At 36.0% G+C, this 18,093-nt stretch overlaps 1 protein-coding gene and 1 pseudogene across 2 annotated transcripts in view; one reads left to right on the forward strand and one right to left on the reverse strand.

Annotated features, from left to right (window-relative positions):
* LOC112405791 (protein phosphatase 1 regulatory subunit 14B pseudogene) overlaps positions 1-7,316 on the forward strand; it is a 10,070-nt pseudogene extending 2,754 nt beyond the window's left edge.
* Positions 1-18,093, reverse strand: part of UNC13C (unc-13 homolog C) — a 580,525-nt gene that overhangs the window by 127,560 nt on the left and 434,872 nt on the right. The window lies entirely within an intron of this gene.

Here is an 18,093-nt window from a genome sequence, read left to right on the forward strand (position 1 = left end):
AAAAAAAAAAAAAAAAAAAAAAAAAAAAAAGCATAATTAAAGAGAACAATCTTTTAGTGGGAGAGAGGAAAGCAAGTATGAAGTTAAGAAATTCTCTACTAGTGAAGAGATACTCACTTCTAGGTACTAAAGAATAATAAATAAAAATAAATAATAAAACATCTGCCAAAATGTTTTAAAGACAAAGGAAAAAAATCTTTTAGGCTTATAAACAGAAAAGTACATAAAATTATTTAAAGCAGGCTGACCTGGGATCCTTCCATTCCCTAGAGGTTATGGGATAACAAAACAACATCTACAGAGTCGTGAGAGGAAAATTTGCAGTGGACCGAAGAATTTTATATACTGATTTGTTTTTGGCATGAAGGCAAAGTACATACAGCTGAACTGGCTCTACCAATCAACATGCAAAGATATGGAGGGATTGGTTCCTTCTTTCATGAAGCATGTAGATAAACCATAAAAGTGATACATCTTATCATGAATCATTTTTCGTTACAGAAATAAATCTATTTACTGGACACAAGGATTTCTTTTGTTCTAGCCTCTCTCCCCCTCAGGCCAGACTTGTACCAGATTCAGAAGTCTAATTAAATAGGAATTACAATTTTTATTAAAGGATAAAACAGCCACCATCTATGCCAAGAAAAATGACTGAATGAAAAGATCCGAAAGGTTATTATGGGTACATCTGGATAACTCTTCTCCCCTATGTACTTGTACTTAAATAAGAATGATTTTTCATGTTTATTCTGGAAATGAAGATACATATTCACTGAAAAATATTCAAACAATACAGAAAAGTTTGAAGAAAAATATCAATTACCATAAATCCCATGATTCACAGATATGTTGTTAAACTATGCCCGATTACCCTTCAGAATAACACTGTATGAATTTATGTATCTAAAATATATGTGTGCATACAATTTGTATAAATGCTTTATGTTCTATAACCCACTCCTTTCACTCAACAGTCTTCCATGCCAATAAAATTAATGTCATCATTTAATATGGTTTTTAAAAACTATGCTTTGTGTATTCTTGGGCATACACTTCTACATATTTCTGTTATATTCTCCAGATCGGTCTGAGCTTAGAGAATAAAAGATCTTTCTATTACATCATATGACTTCATCAAGGGGGTTGACACACAAAAAGTGAGTTTCAGATGGATTGTAGATCTAAAATAGAAAGGTAAACAATAAAGCTTTTAGAAGAAAATGTAAGAGATTATTTTCATAATCTTGGGTAGGCAAAGATCAAAGAGGACAAAAACAGTACTACTAATAAAGGAGGTTATTGATAAATTGCACTGTTTAAACTTAGAACCTCTATTTTTCAAAAGAAATCATTAAATGACATGTTAAAAAGGCCATACTACCCAAAGCAATCTACAGGTTTAATACAATCCCTATCAAAATACCATGACATTTTTCACAGAACTAGAACAAATAATCGTAAATTCATATGAAACCACAAAAGACTCAGAATAGCCAAAGCAATCTTGAGAAAAAAAGAACAAAGCTGGAGGCATCACACTTTCAGACTTCAGAAGATACCACAAAACTACAGTAATCTAAACAGCCTGGTACTGGCACAAAAACAAATACACAGATCAGTGGAACAGGATACAAAGCCCAGAAATAAGCCCACACACCTATGGTCAATTAATCTACAACAAAGGAGGCAAGAATATATTATGGAGAAAGGACAGTCTCTTTAACAAGTGGTTCTGGGAAAACTGGACAACTACATGTAAAACAGTGAGATTAGAACATTTCCTCACACCATAAAGAAAAATAAACTCAAAATGCATTTAAAAATTAAAAAATAGAAACAAGCAAAAGGCAAACAAACAAAAATAAAGAAAATAAGTAGAATATTTCTATAAAATGAGGACGAGAAACTATAAAGCTCCTAGAAGAGAACGTAGGCAGAACACACTTTGACATAAATCGTAGCAATATTTTATTGGCTCTGTCTTCTAAGGCGAAAGATAAAAGCAAAGATACATAAATGGAACCTAAGTAAACTTAAAGCTTTTGCACAGCAAGAGGAACCACTGACAAAAGTGAAAAAAATCTACTGAATGGGAGAAAATATTTGCTAATGATATGACTAACAAGGGGTTGATATACAAAACATATAAAAAGCTCATACAACTCAACATCAAAACAAAACAACAAAAAACACCAAACAACACAATCAAAAAATGGGTAGAAGACCTGAATAGACATTTTTCAAAGGAGACATACAGATAGCCAACAGGCACATGAAAAGCTGCTCAACTATGCTAATTATTATAGAAATGCAAATAAAAACAAGGTGCCACGTCTCATCTGTCAGAATGGCTATCATCAAAAAGTCTACAGGGCTTCACTGGTGGCACAGTGGTTGAGAGTCTGCCTGCTGATGCAGGGGACATGGGTTCGTGCCCTGGTCCGGGAAGATCCCACATGCCACGGATCGGCTAGGCCTGTGAGCCATGGCCGCTGAGCCTGCGCGTCCGGAGCCTGTGCTCCACAATGGGAGAGGCCACAACAGTGAGAGGCCCACGTACCGCAAAAAAAAAAAAAAAAGTCTACAAATAAAAAATGTCAGTGAGGATGTTGAGAAAAGGGAACCCTTGTACATTGTTGGTGGGAATGTAAATTAGTGCAGCCACTATGGAAAATAGTATGAAGCTTCCTCAAAAAACTAAAACTAGAACTACCATATGATCCAGCAATCCCACTCCTGGGCATATATTCAGAGAAGATGAAAACTCTAATTCAGAAAGATACATGCACCCCATGTTCTTAGCAGCATTTTTACAATAGCCAAGACATAGAAGCAACCCAAGTGCCCATCAACAGACAAACAGATAAAGAAGATGTGGTATATATATACAATATAATATTTCTCAGCTATAAAAAGAATGGAATTCTGCTATTTGCAGCAACATAGATGAACCTATAAAATACTATGCTTAGTAAAATAAGTCACATACACGTGGAATCTAAAAAAATAATACAAGTGAATGTATATGCAAAACAGAAAGACTCACAAATTTAGAAAACAAACTAGTGGTTACCCAAAGGAAGTGGGAAGAGGGGAGAGGCATATTAGAGGTATGCGATTAAGAGATACAAACTACTATAAAATAGATAAGCAACAAGGATATATTGTATAGCACAGGGAATTATAGCCATTATCTTGTAATACCTTTTAATGAAGTATAATCTGTGATAATACTGAATCACTAAGCTGTATACCTGAAACTAATATAATATTGTAAATCAACTATACATCAATAAAGACATTATTAAGAGAGTAAAAAAGCAAGTCATAGACTGAGAAAATATTTGCAATACAAATATCCAACAAAAGGCTAATATCTACAATATATAAAGAACTTAAAAATTTTAAGAAAATGTCAGAGAGCTCAATTAAAAAAATGGACAAAAGATTGAAAAGGTAGCTCACAAAAGAAATAGTCAAATGGCCAAAAACCTTATGAAGAAGTATTTCACTTTCTTAGTCAGCGGGAAAGCAGAAATTAAACTACAATTTAAATTATCATTACACGTCTATCACAATGGCTAGAATGAAAAAGACAGGCAATAGCAAGTTGGTGGAGATGTGGAGCAACTGGAATTTGTATACACTGTTGATGGGTCAGGTAACTGGTATAATCACTTTGGAAAACTAGTTTGTAATATCTACTAAACTGAACAGGATACAGTTCACTCCTTGGGTATATCCATGACAGATATGTGTACATATATATCCGCTGAAATGTGAATAAGAACATTCATAGCACCACTTTAATAGTCTAAAATTGGAAACTACCCAAATATACCTCAATAGTAAAATGAATAAATAAATAGTGGCATATTTGTACACTGGAACATAATACTGTCATGAGAATGAACAGACTATGTGGGTAATATCTCAAAAAAATAATGTTCAATGAAAGAACCCCAGCACAAAATAGAAAGTATTCTATGGTTTGATGTAAATGAAGCTCCACAACAGGCAAAAGTATTATATCATGTTAGAAGTCAAAATAGTGAGTAATTTTATCAGAGGCATTAGGTAGTGACTGGAAAGGAACATGATGGGGACTTCTGAGGTTCTGTTAACAGGTAAGTGCACTGTGTATAAATCTATCCAGCTGGACACCTATTATTTGCACAATTTCTCTATGCATGTTATAGTTCAATAAAATGTGTACTCAGTAAAAATATACCTACCTCATCCTTTAGACAATGGTCATTGATTAAAGGTACTTCATGTACTGGAGGATTTATGAACATATAAATTACATGATGTCAACTGCACTATATCTAGGCCAAAACTTTTCAGAATAGACAGAGTATGAAAAACACAGCATCTTGGTATTTTTCCCCTTCTTTATTGAACTTACCATCAATAAAATTCCCACCTGAAAGTTAAAAATACTAGTCAAATATTTTGTTTACATTTGCAATACTACTTTTATATAATCAATCGCTCATATTCATTTACCTAAATTTTTCATTGTGTCAGCTAATAAATTTTACTCTTTATGTGAAAATTAAGACAAAGAGAATCAATATATGTAGGGAACTGTTTAAGCACAGACTTATTCTTTTCTCTTTCCCTTTTTATTTATTCTTACTACATTGTAATTTAACTTAATTCAACAAGTATTATTGATTGTGCAAGCCACATATTGTGCTATGGAAATACAAAAGAAGCCTAGGATATAATCCCCGCATTTAAGAAAAAGTATAGAAAAACTCGTGTCTTTGGGGTTAGATGGATGCACTGAAGGAAAGATTTGAGACAGCAAGGGAGACAGAGACATGAATTTTGTCTTGAATCCATCACTTACTGCCCTGTCAACTTGGGCAAACCATTTTACTCCTAGAAGGCTCAGTTTCCTCTTGTGTAAAATGGGACTGTAACTCTATCCCCCTTCAGGATATTTAGTGAAAGTTTAGTGAGATAACACTGTATAAATGTGCCATCACTGAAATATACTTTATAAATGGCAGTAATTGTTACAATTAATTGTAGCTGTAACAAGAACTACCATATTAAAAGACTATTACAGTAACTTGGTTAAAAAGGATTAGACACAGAAAATGACATTGTTTAGCCAATTTTTCATCTCTATTATTCAGAAATAGTGAATTGTACAATATTTTATTTTGATATAATGTAAAAATTACAGAAAGGTTGCAAGACTAGTACAATGAACTCCCATATATTCTTTACTCAGACTCAACAATGGTCAATATTTTGCCAAATTTGCATTATGTCTCTATTTCATATATATTTAATATATATACACATACATATCTAGATGTATAAAAATATATAATTATTTTTATGAAATATGGTAAGGGAAATATCCATTGATTTCTATGTTCTTGAATGTTTATATGTATTGAATTTTGTCAAATACTTTTTCAACATCCATGAAGACTATCATCTGCTTTTTCTTCTTATGCCTATTAATATGTTATATGATATTAGTGGATTTCCCAATAATAAACTAGCCTTTTGTCTTAGTCTGTTTGGGCTGCTATAACCAAATGCCATAGACTAGGTGGCTTATAAGCAACAAACATTTATTTCTCACAGTTCTAGATCTAGGAAGTCCAAGGTCAAGCCTCCAGCATGGTCATGTTCTGGTGGAGGCCCTTTCGGTCTTGCAGAATGTGACTTCTTTTATCTTCACAGTGTGGAAGGGGCTTGGGAGTTTTCTGGGGCTTTTAAAAAAAAGATCCTAATCACTTTATGACTAGAGACCCTGAAGATATCTCCGTTATCTTTAAGATCCAATAAGTTTACCAGGATCTGTTTCAAAGTTGACAATTTCAAGTTGATTTTCTAGTATTAAGTCAGCCTTGTCAATTTGTACCTGGAAGTCTTTTATTTCTATAAAATTTTCTTTTATTACAGTTTTAAACATAAATTCTATTGCTTTCTTTTGTTTTTCCTTCTCCAGGGACTCTATTTCCACATATTAGATTTTCTTTACCTATCTTCCATTTCAACAACTGTCTCTGACTCTCTTTACTTCTTTGGAAACTCCAATTACACATATAAGAAGTTATCACTTGCTAGTATTAGTCCATGCTGACCTCTCACTCAGCTCAGGAGTCATACTAATGATTCCTTGTATTTTCTTATTAACTCTTACTCTAATCAAGCTATAATGTGGAGACTCCCCCCCCCCTTTTTTTGTCATGTTAACCCTAGTGTTTACATCAGTGTTTGCAAAAAGTAGGAGCTCAAAAAACTTTGAATAAATGAATTGGAATTAATCATTCAAGGGCTAAAAGGATTGGCTAAATAACTATGGAGACCACTACATATAAATAATTATCTTATGATGTATTCTTGGTGACTGAATATATATATATATATATATATATATAGGATAATCTGAGGATGAGTGGAGTCACAAAATAGTACAGTTCATTTGAAATCTGGGAATTTACCCTGTTCTCTTCACTGTCTCATTAGTTATCATTTATTTTTTGGTTCATTTATTGCTTCTTTCAAGCTGAAGTACCTCACAGACTTATTCCAAAAGCAGATAACAACAGCATCAATACATATTGCATGACACTGAATGCTACTACCAGATAAGTATTATCAATTTAATATACAGAAAAATTCTAGGGATTGGTGAGGAGGGGGCAGGGTGTGGCCAGGCCAGCTCTGGGGACGCCACATGCTGCATCTGCCCCCAGGCACGCCCACCGTCGCTGCCCTTGCTGTGGAGCCATGAGGAGCCCTGTGGAGCTGAGCTCACGAGCTAACCCTAGCCAGGGGCCTGGAGCCAGCCAGCAGGCATCCTGGAGGCGGCAGCACAAGGAGGAGCCTGACGCACATACTTGGCCCTGTGGGGGGTGCGGCGTTGGTGGCTCCGGCCCCTGGACCAGGGAGTGGTGGCCCAGGACCCCGCATCTACTTTCAGAGCCGCCCTGGGGCTGCAGGCAAGGGCCCAGGTGGCGCAGACGATGAGGGACCAGTGAGGCGCCAAGGGAAGGTCACAGTCAAGTACAACCGCAAGGAGCTACGGAAGCGCCTCAACCTGGGGGAGTGGATCCTGGAGCAGATCACTCACCTCTACAACTGCCAGGAAGAGGAGATCCTGGAGCTGGAAATTGATGTGGATGAACTCCTGGACATGGAGAGTGATGAATGACACCTGAGCTGCCAGGGTCAAGGAGCTGCTGGTTGACTGTTACGAACCCACTGAGGCCTTCAGCTCTGGCCAGCTGAGCAAGATCTGGGGCATGCAGAAGCTGAGCACACCCCAGAAGAAGTAAGGGTCCTCTACCCAGGTGAACGATGGCTCCCACAGGACAACTGCTGACCCCCAACCTCGTAGCAACAGTAATACCAGGGGAGCCCTGTGGCCAGGCCTGGTGCCATGAGCAGGGCTCCCCATGCCCCTGGCCCAGGGGCCTCTTCCCTGCACCCTCAGTTTTCCATTTTGGGGGTTTTATTATTATTAAACTGATGGGACTTTTTGTGCTTTTACATTGACTGTGGTGCAGGCCCTTTAGCAGAGCTAGGATATGCCTTTGATGCAGTTAAAAAAAAATTCTACTGTATATATAGCAAATCAGCTTCCATTATCCTTGGAGCTAGACAATAAATGAAAATTTGAGTGAAGCATGTTATTACAGAAGTTTTAAGATATAGAGAAAATCAATGTGTGAAGACCTCTGAAATTGTTTACCCTTTAAAAGCACTGCATTTGTGAGTTCTTAATAACTTTTCATCAGTCAGGAAAATAGCGAATAAAGTTGCATTTCTGTTAGTGTTACATTAATTTAACTCTCATTTTCTACCAAAAAATCCAACAAATTTATCTGAAGCAGTACTGCCTATATATGTGTGGGGTTGCTGTTGAGAAACTAAGCTGTTCAAATGAAGTCAAGTGAAAGGCTTTTAAACTTAAGACCTGTCTTTTTCCTTGTACTAACTACAGCCACTATAAAGTTTAAAAAATATTTAACTCATATACATTTTGGTCCTTTAGAAGAATCAATTAAATCCAAATAAAAAATATATCAATCTGACGCTTTATCTACACAGTTAATTGATTACTAAATATATACTAATTGTAATGTTTATTTTTAAGAATGGGAAGATTTATTAATATTTTACTAAAATATCAATATAAAATAATTGGACCTGCCTCTGCAGCAGACACTCCAACACTAACACAGAATAGGCTTTTGTTTCCCCTGGCTGCTTTCACTAAGGCATGACCCACAGGAGTCTGCTCTCAATGTCCAGAGATAGCCTCATCCACCAGAGGGCAGACAGCAGAAGCAAACAGAACGACAATCCTGCAGCCTGTGGAAAGAAAACCACATTCACAAAAAGAAAGACAAAATGAAAGGCAGAGGACTATGTACCAGATGAAGGGACAATATAAAACCCCAGAAAAACAACTAAATGAAGTGGACATAGGCAACCTTCCAGAGAAAGAATTCAAAATAATGATAGTGAAGATGATTCAGGACCTTGGGAAAAAAAATGGAGGCAAAGATCAAGAAGATGCAAGAAATGTTTAACAAAGACCTAGAAGAATTAAACAACAAACAAACAGAGATGAATGATAGAAAAACTGAAATGGAAAATACATTAGAAGGAATCAATAGCAGAATAACTGAGGCAGAAGAACAGATAAGTGACCTGGAAGACAGAATGGTGGAAATCACTAGCACAGAACAGAATAAAGAAAAAAGAATGAAAAGAAATGAAGACACCCTAAGAGACCTCTGGGACAACATAAAACAAACCAACATTTGCATCATAGGGGTCCCAGAAGGAGAAGAGAGAAAGGACCTGATAAAATATTTGAAGAGATTATACTCAAAAACTTCCCTAACATGGGAAAGTAAATAGCCAGCCAAGTCAAGCAAGGGCAGAGTCCCAGCCACAATAAGCCCAAGGAGAAACATGCCGAGACACACAGTAATCAAACTGACAAGAATTAAAGACAAAGTAAAATTATTAAAAGCCAAAAGGGAACAACAACAAACAACATACAAGGGAACTCCCATAAGTTAACAGCTGATTTCTCAGCAAAAACTCTACAAGCCAGAAGGAGGTTGCACGATATACTTAAAGTGATGAAAGGGAAGAATCTACAACCAAGATTACTCTACCCAGCATGGATCTCATTCAGATTCAATGGAGAAGTCAAAAGCTTTACAGACAAGCAAAACTAAGAGATTTCAGCACCACCAAACCAGCTCTACAACCAATGCTAAAGGAACTTCTCTAAATGGGAAACACAAGAGAACAAAAGGACCTACAAAAACAAACCCCAAACAATTAAGAAAATGGCAATAGGAACATACATAACGATAATTACTTAAATGTGAATGGACTAAATGCTCCAAACAGAAGACACAGGCTCACTGAATGGATACAAAAACAAGACCCATACATATGCTGTCTACAAGAGATCCACTTCAGACCTATGGACACATACAGACTGAAAGTGAGGGGGTGGAAAAAGATATTCCATGCAAAAGGAAAGCAAAAGTAAGCTGGAGTAGCAATACTCATTATCAGATAAAATAGACCTTAAAATAAAGAACGTTACAAGAGACAAGGAAGAACACTACATAATGATCAAGGGATTAATCCATAAAGAAGATACAATAATTATAAATATACATGCACCAACATAGGAGCAGCTCAATACATAAGGCAACTGCTAACAGCTATAAAAGAGGAAATTGACAGTAACACAATAATAGTGGGGGACTTTAACACCTCACTTACACCAATGGACAGATCATCCACACAGAAAATTAAGGAAACACAAGCTTTAAATGACACAATAGACCAGATAGATTTAATTGATATTTACAGGACATTCCATCCCAAAACAGCAGATTAACTTTCTTCTCAAGTGCACACAGAACAGTCTCCACGACAGATCACATCTTGGGTCACAAATCAAGCCTCGGTAAATTTAAGAAAATTGAAATCATATCAATCATCTTTTCTGACCACAACGCTCTGAGATCAGAATTACAGGGCAAAGAAAACGTGAAAAACATAAACACTTACAGGCTAAACAATATGTTACTAACTAACTAAGAGATCACTGAAGAAATCAAAGAGGAAATCAAAAAATACCTAGAAACAAATGACAATGAAAACATGATGATCCAAAACCTATGGGATGCAGCAAAAGCAGTTCTAAGAGGGAAGTTTATAGCAATACAATCCTACCACAAGAAACAAGAAAAATCTCAAATAAGCAATCTAACCTTACACCTAAAGGAGCTAGATAAAGAAGAACAAATAAAATGCAAAGTTAGTAGAAGAAAAGAAATAATAAATATCAGAGCAGAAATAAATGAAACAGAAACAAAGAAAACAATAGCAAAGATCAATAAAATTAAAGGCTGCTTTTTTGGGAAGATAAACAAAATTGATAAACCTTTAGCCAGACTCATCAAGAAAAAGAGGCAGAGGACTCAAAGCAACAAAATTAGGAATGAAAAAGGAGAAGCTGCAATGGACACTGCAGAAAAAAGCATCATAAGAGGCTATTACAAGCAACTCTATGCCAATGAAATGGACAACCTGCAAGAAATGGAGGAATTCTTAAAAAGGTATAACCTTCCAAGACTGAACCAGGAAGAAATAGAAAATATGAACAGATCAATCACAAGTAATGAAATTGAAACTGTGATTAAAAATCTTCCAAAAAACCAAAGTCCAGGACCAGATGGATTCACAGGTGAATTCTATCACACATTTAGAGAAGAGCTAACACCCATCCTTCTCAAATTTTTCCAAAAAATTGCAGAGGAAGGAACACTCCCAAACCCATTCTATGAGGCCACCAGACACCAAAACCAGACAAAGATACTACAAAAAAGGAAAATTACAGACCACTATCACTGGTAAATATAGATGCAAAAATCCTCAACAAAATACTAGCAAACAGAATCTAACAAACATTAAAAGGATCATACACCATGATCAAGTGGGATTTATCCAAGGGATGCAAGGATTTTTCAGTATACGCAAATCAACTCATGTGATAAACCATATTAACAAACTGAAGAATAAATCCATACGATCATCTCAATAGATGCAGAAAAGACTTTTGACAAAATTCAACACCATTTATGATGAAAACTCTCCAGAAAGTGGGCATAGAGGGAACCTATGTAAAATAATAAAGTCCATATACCACAAACCCACAGCAAACATTATTCTCAAAGGTGAAAAACTGAAAGCATTCCTCTAAGATCAGGAACAAGACAAGGATGTCCACTCTCCACTATTATTCAACATAGTTTTGGAAGTCCTAGCCACAGCAATCAGAGAAGAAAAAGAAATAAAAGGAATACAAATTGGAAAAGAAGAGGTAAAACTATCACTGTTTGCAGATGACATGACAGTATACATAGAGAATCTTAAAAATGCTAACAGAAAACTACTAGAGCTAATCAATGAATTTGGTAAAGTAGCAGGATACAAAATTAATGCACAGAATTCTCCTGTATTCCTATACACTAATGATAAAAAATCTGAAAGAGAAGTTAAGGAAACACTCCCATTTACCATTGCAACAAAAAGAATAAAATACCTAGGAATAAACCTACCTAAGGAGACAAAAGATCTGTATGCAGAAAACTATAAGACATTGATGAAAGAAATTAAAGATGATACAAACAGATGGAGAAATATACCGTGTTCTTCGATTGGAAGAATCAACATTGTGAAAATGACTCTACTACCCAAAGCAATCTACAGATTCAATGCAATCCCTATCAAACTACCACTGGCATTTTTCACAGAACTAGAACAAAATATTTCACAATTTGTATGGAAACACAAAAGAGCCCAAATAGCAAAAGCAATCTTGTGAAAGAAAAACAGAGCTGGAGGAATCAGGCTCCCTCGGATTCCAGACTATACTACAAAGCTACAGTAATGAAGACAGTATGGTACTGGCACAAAAACAGAAAGATAGATCAACGGAACAGGATAAGAAAGCCCAGAGATAAACCCACACACATATGGTCACCTTATCTTTGAGAAAGGAGGCAAGAATATACAATAGAGAAAAGACAGCCTCTTCAATATGTGGTGCTGCGAAAACTGGACATCTACATGTAAAAGAGTGAAATTAGAAGACTCCCTAATACCATACACAAAAATAAACTCAAAGTTGATTAAACACCTAAGTGTAAGGCCAGACACTATAAAACTCTTAGAGAAAAACATAGGAAGAAAACTCTTTGACATAAATCACAGCAAGATCTTTTTTGACCCACCTGCTAGAGAAATGCAAATAAAAACAAAAATAAACAAATGGGACCTAATGAAACTTAAAAGCTTTTGTACAGCGAAGGAAACTATAAACAAGACGAAAAGACAACCTTCAGAATGGGAGAAAATATTTGCAAACTAATCAACGGACAAAGGATTAATCTCGAAAATATATAAACAGCTCATGTAGCCTAATATTAAAAAAACAAACAACCCGATCAAAAAATGGGCAAAAGACCTAAATGGACATTTCTCCAACGAAGACATACAAATGGCCAAGAGGCACATTAAATACAAGTCAAAACTACAATGAGGTATCACCTCACATCAGTTAGAATTTGCATGATTAGAAAATCTACAACAACAAATGCTGGAGAGGGCATGGAGAAAAGAGAACCCTCTTGCACTGTTGGTGGGAATGTAAACTGATACAGCCACTATGGAGAACAGTATTGAGGTTCCTTAAAAAACTAAAAATAGAACTACCATATGACCCAGCAATCCCACTGATGGGCATATACCCAGAGAAAACCACAATTCAAAAAGACACATTCACCCCAATGTTCATTCCAGCACTATTTACAATAGTCAGGTCATGGAAGCTACCTAAATGCTTATCGACAGATGAATGGATAAAGATGTAGTACACATATACAATGGAATATTACTTAGCCACAAAAAGGAATGAAATTGGGTCATTTGTAGAGATGTGGATGGACCTAGAGAATGTCATACAAAGAAGTCAGAGAGAGAAAAACACATTTCCGAATATCGTATATTAACGCATACATGTGGAATCTAGAAAAATGGTACAGATGAAGCAGTTTGCAAGGCAGAAATAGAGACACAGATGCAGAGAATAAACGTATGGACAGCAAGGGGGGAAAGCCAGGGTCGGGGGGTTGCAGTGGGATGAATTGGGAGATTGGGATTGACATATACACTAATATGTATAAAACAGATAACTAATAAAAAAAATTTGGAAAGCACTTGCAAGGCAGTTTATATCTCAGAGGGAATTTCTCTATTCCAGGAAGATTTCTTTCAAGTAGCTAATAAAAGGTGAACACATCAGCAGAAAAATGGTCAAACTCATGAATGGAAAAGGAAATACAAATGACTAGACAGGAAAAGATGATCAACTGTACTTGTTGTTAGAAAAGGAAAATCCAATCCCAAGATAATTTCACCTAGGAGATTGATAACAATTAAGCATATTGATAATACCTGGTATTGGCAAGATATGGAGAAGCAGACACTTTCAAAACCATTAACAGAAATCTTTAATGATACAACTTTACTGGAAATTACTATCAATACTGGATTTACATTTCTTAGCCCACCGCTTTTTTCTCTTCACAATCACTACTGTCTTCATTTTTTGTGACCTTGATAACTATGTAGATGACCTAGTTAGTGTCTTGGTTCTCAGCTCTGAGCTCCACTCTCCCTTGGGTTTGTCCTCCCTCCCACAACAGCCATCCCTTTCTATGGTCTGACCTTAGATCATGTCGGTACCAACAAGCGCACTCACTCTAAATCTCAATTTTTAGCATTCTGCTCTTTGAAAGGCATTGTGCTCTTTGACTACTACTTTACCTCGCTCCCTCTTATATCCACTGAGACCCACATTTTCTCTCTAAATGACCTCATTCATAACTTTACTTTCTCTTTAACTACCTGAGAGTCTACGGTCCATGACTGTAATCTCTTTTTTTATATATACCCTCAAATACTTGGCGTCTCCCTTTGTCATACTCTCCTGGCCAAGGACAAACCTGTGTAAAACCAATTCCTTATCTCTTCTGTGCCTGTATCCTAGTGTCTCAACAGGACTGGAAAAAACATCACCATGCTGGCTGTTGTTATCTAAAATAATGGCCACAAATGTCAAAAGGGCCCTCCATATGGACAGCCGTCTCCACAGTTCACTAAGCACTTGGTCCCTATGCTCTGAGAGTATTATTTTATATTCCTGTTCTCCTCTCTCCACAAACATACAAGAACCCTTGTCCTCTCTTCACTCTTAGCAGATCACTGATATTCCACTACCACATTTACCATTTTGCCTCCTAAAGCCATGTACTTTTCCTCTCCTCTTGCTACTATGACTGAACTACCTCTACTACTACCTAAAGCTAAGCAGTCCACTTGTGTACTGAATAATAGCCAACTTCTCCCACTCAAAGACTTGGCTGTTGCAATCATGTACTATCTCTTCTGCATCATAAATTTCTCCTCTGTGCAACTGAATTATTCCCATAACCACAAAAACATATGACGTATTTCTATGATAAAATGGATTTTTAACACTAAATGAAGACCAAAGGGATCAAAGAATTAACATACATACAGAAATAACATTAGAAACTAACAATATATTTTGCTGGATAACACTGAAACTAAAAGAAACCATAAAGACAGATCATATAATATAAAAAAAACCTTATAACAAAAATAATGCAATTTAAATGGAATCCATCCTGAAAAAAATATATGCAGCAATAGTTTTAAAAATTAAAAGCTATATTGTATAAAGAAGCCATACAGATTAAAAATTAAAATAGTATTCATTGAATTAAAGACCAATATTTCAAGGGCAGGGACATGAATAAAAAAAAAAAACTAGTAAAATTAGTCAACAAACATACAAAAAAATGTTCAATTCCTTAGTTATGAAAGAAATTCAAAGTATAAACACATAACGATGTACCACTTTATTAAAACAGCAAACGTAAAGTTTTTCCAATATTCTCTTCTGTTGAAGGTGGGCTGAAACAAGCATAGCCATCCCCTGGTGACAGTGCACACTGGTGAAAACTTCAGTACATGATTTGGTAACACATTTCAAGAAATATACACAGTATTAATCATGCTGTTGATATTCAATGATTCTACTGGGAATTTGCCCCAAGTATGTAAACAAAATGAGGAAAAATCATAATACAAGAACATTTTCATTGTAGCATTATTCATTATAATTTAAAGAATGCTATTAACCTGATTATCCAAAAATAGAGAGTTGGTTAAAAAGCTGAGGTTTACGGATGTGGTGAAATATTATGTAACTACTGAAAAGATTCTGAAACTCTATCAATATGCCAAAATTCATAAAACATGAAAAAATACAGAAGTGCATTTATGCTATTGTTACAGTTATACAAAATTCTGTGTGCATATGTAGCAGTAGAAAATGGAGAAGAGGGATCATGGCTAACTTAAAAATCTATTTCTGTTATGATTATTGAACAGTAAAACATAAGTTAAATAAATTCAAAATTATCAACAAAGGAAACATTTTTCTTGCATCGTGAAGCAGAGAATTATTGTTTCTATTTTATATTTTAATTCAAGCTTTAGATCACCGAGTCTAATGAAAACTGGCAAAGGCACTCAATTCTGATTTCTCCTTTTGGAACAGTAATATACCTACACGTAAATGGCATTCATGAAGAATTAAGTAGCTATTCAATGCAAAGACGTTGGACATAATATTGTTATTAATGGAATCTTACCAACATGTTTTATATTTAGAACAATTCCATGTAGAAGAGAGGGAGAGGGAGAGAGGGAGGATGAGAGAGGGAGAGAGGGAGGGAAGAAGAGACAGAGGGGGAGAGAGAGAGAGAGAGAATTTTAGACACACCTTTTGCAGCAGGAGAGAGGCAATGTGAGAAGCTTGGCATCTAAGGAAGGAATCCATAGGGAAAATGATCTCGTCTTGTACTAGTGAAGTTGTGAGTGGGTTTGAGAAGAAGGGAGAAGAGAGGAGGACACTTAAAAGTAGACTGTTGGAGCTTTGACCCTGCAGAAGAGGAGTAAGGAAGAGTGGAGCACTTAGTCTGATCTGAGGATGTGGGGTTCCTGGGCTCAGAGTGAGGCTGTCAAGTACAGCAGAGGAACAGCTTTGGAAAAAGGATGAATTATTGATTTCACTTTGGGATTCTAGAGATACTTCTTCACCACCAACCCTCTAGAGAGGCTAATTGTAAGTCACAGATACATAGATCAAAGCAGTTCAAAAGGCAGAGAAACTGTACCTAAATACAAATATGAATCGTGGATTCACGTGGATCATGTGCCTTTAAGGCAAGGGTATATGCATTAATATATATTCTACTTAGCATTTTAGAACTGAGGAGATTCTGAGTATATGAATCCAGGAATTCACTCAGAAAGAGGATGCCTCATGTTGACTAGCGTAGAGGGGTGAGCCATACTTAAATCTACATTTTAAAAATGTGCATGCTTAAAATCGGTGAGCACAAAGCCCTGGAAAAAAGGGAACTGAAGGTTTAAAATACAACTCTTTTGTAGACACAGCACTTTCTACTCGAAGAAAACCCAGCAGATGGGCATCTTTATATTGTGATCCCCTTTCCATCCATATTTTAGTAGAAGAATCAGAGCCATTAGGAGACACTCATAGGAAAATCAATTGAATTTGTAAGGATTTAATCACAAACTTTATGAGGCTTAGAATTTACTGTAGGATCATAGCTGCTGGTTCAGTAATTTCACCTGAAAATCTCACTTGGTCTGGGCCAAAAATGTGGCCCTTTTTCTTCTTTATACTGAAAAAGTCTATAGGCTTTCCTTACATGTAAACCCCATCGTATACTTTGCTAAGCTGATGATTGCTTGGGATCTATTTACCTTATTTCTACTTATAAACACACTCATCCCTGCTAACTAGACAAATTTCTGAGTTTTAGATAGTCAAAGAACATAAGACAAAAGACGTAAGGACATAGGAGTAATTACTTTCATTGTATACCCAAATTGTAGCAATACTTAAACATAGTCAAAAACCATTTTTAATTTCATGGGTTTCAAGTGATGATTTTAATCATTATCCTATAAATGTATAATACAAACTATACTGGACAGATTCCGGAGAAGGTGGTTTACGCACCTCAGCTGTGTCCTAACCACCTGTGTGACCTTGAGCAATCATTTGATGTTCCTTGTTACCAGTGTTCTTGTTTACAACTGGACAGAGTTGGACTAACTGACCTCCCTCTGGTAGGTCTTAAATTCCAACTCGCCTGATTCTCCTCATAAAAGATTCCCTATCACTCAACTTCCTCCATGGCCCGACTTTTGGGAAAATGGCCCAACTCTGAAGATGTAACATATGGGAGCCTGGAAAATAAACAAACTATATGGATCTGGGGAAGGGAAGGGCTGTAATGTGAACAGTCAAATCAATCATAAATGAGACTCAGATTTTTATGATAAAAATACCAAATGTTTGAGTATTAAAACTTTTATAAATTTTGGAGCATCTCTTGACTGAGTTTCTTTGCAGCTTATGTAATAGATGCAGCAACAATATTTAGCAGCTGTTGAATATGTATGTCAAGCTTGCCAGCTGGAAATTATTTCGTGACTAAAATATCACACACAGAATCAAAGAGCTAAAGATGGACGTGCATTTCCTCTTTTGGAACCTTCTGGGGACTTGCCAACGTAGAAAATAGTTGAGGCTCAGTGGTAACTACTGAGAGCAATTATCCAAAAAGAAACTCATTTTACCATGGGGAAGAAGCATGTTTGTTACCATACACACCCAGCTGGTGAACACATCCACACATAAGCCAAATACTCTCACTGCAGGCAGCCAACAGAGAAATGTAAATTCTAAATTTCACAAGCTATGGACTTATAGGGTTAGTAATGATATTTAAAATCAGTAGTTGAAAAGATTTTGCAATACATTTACTGGTTTTAAAATTTTTCATTATAACAGGTCTTTCCATCCCTTTTCAACTGGTTAAC

Source organism: Neophocaena asiaeorientalis, unplaced genomic scaffold (genome assembly GCF_003031525.2).
Source record: "Neophocaena asiaeorientalis asiaeorientalis breed wild unplaced genomic scaffold, Neophocaena_asiaeorientalis_V1.1 scaffold391, whole genome shotgun sequence".
Lineage (NCBI taxonomy): Eukaryota > Metazoa > Chordata > Mammalia > Artiodactyla > Phocoenidae > Neophocaena > Neophocaena asiaeorientalis.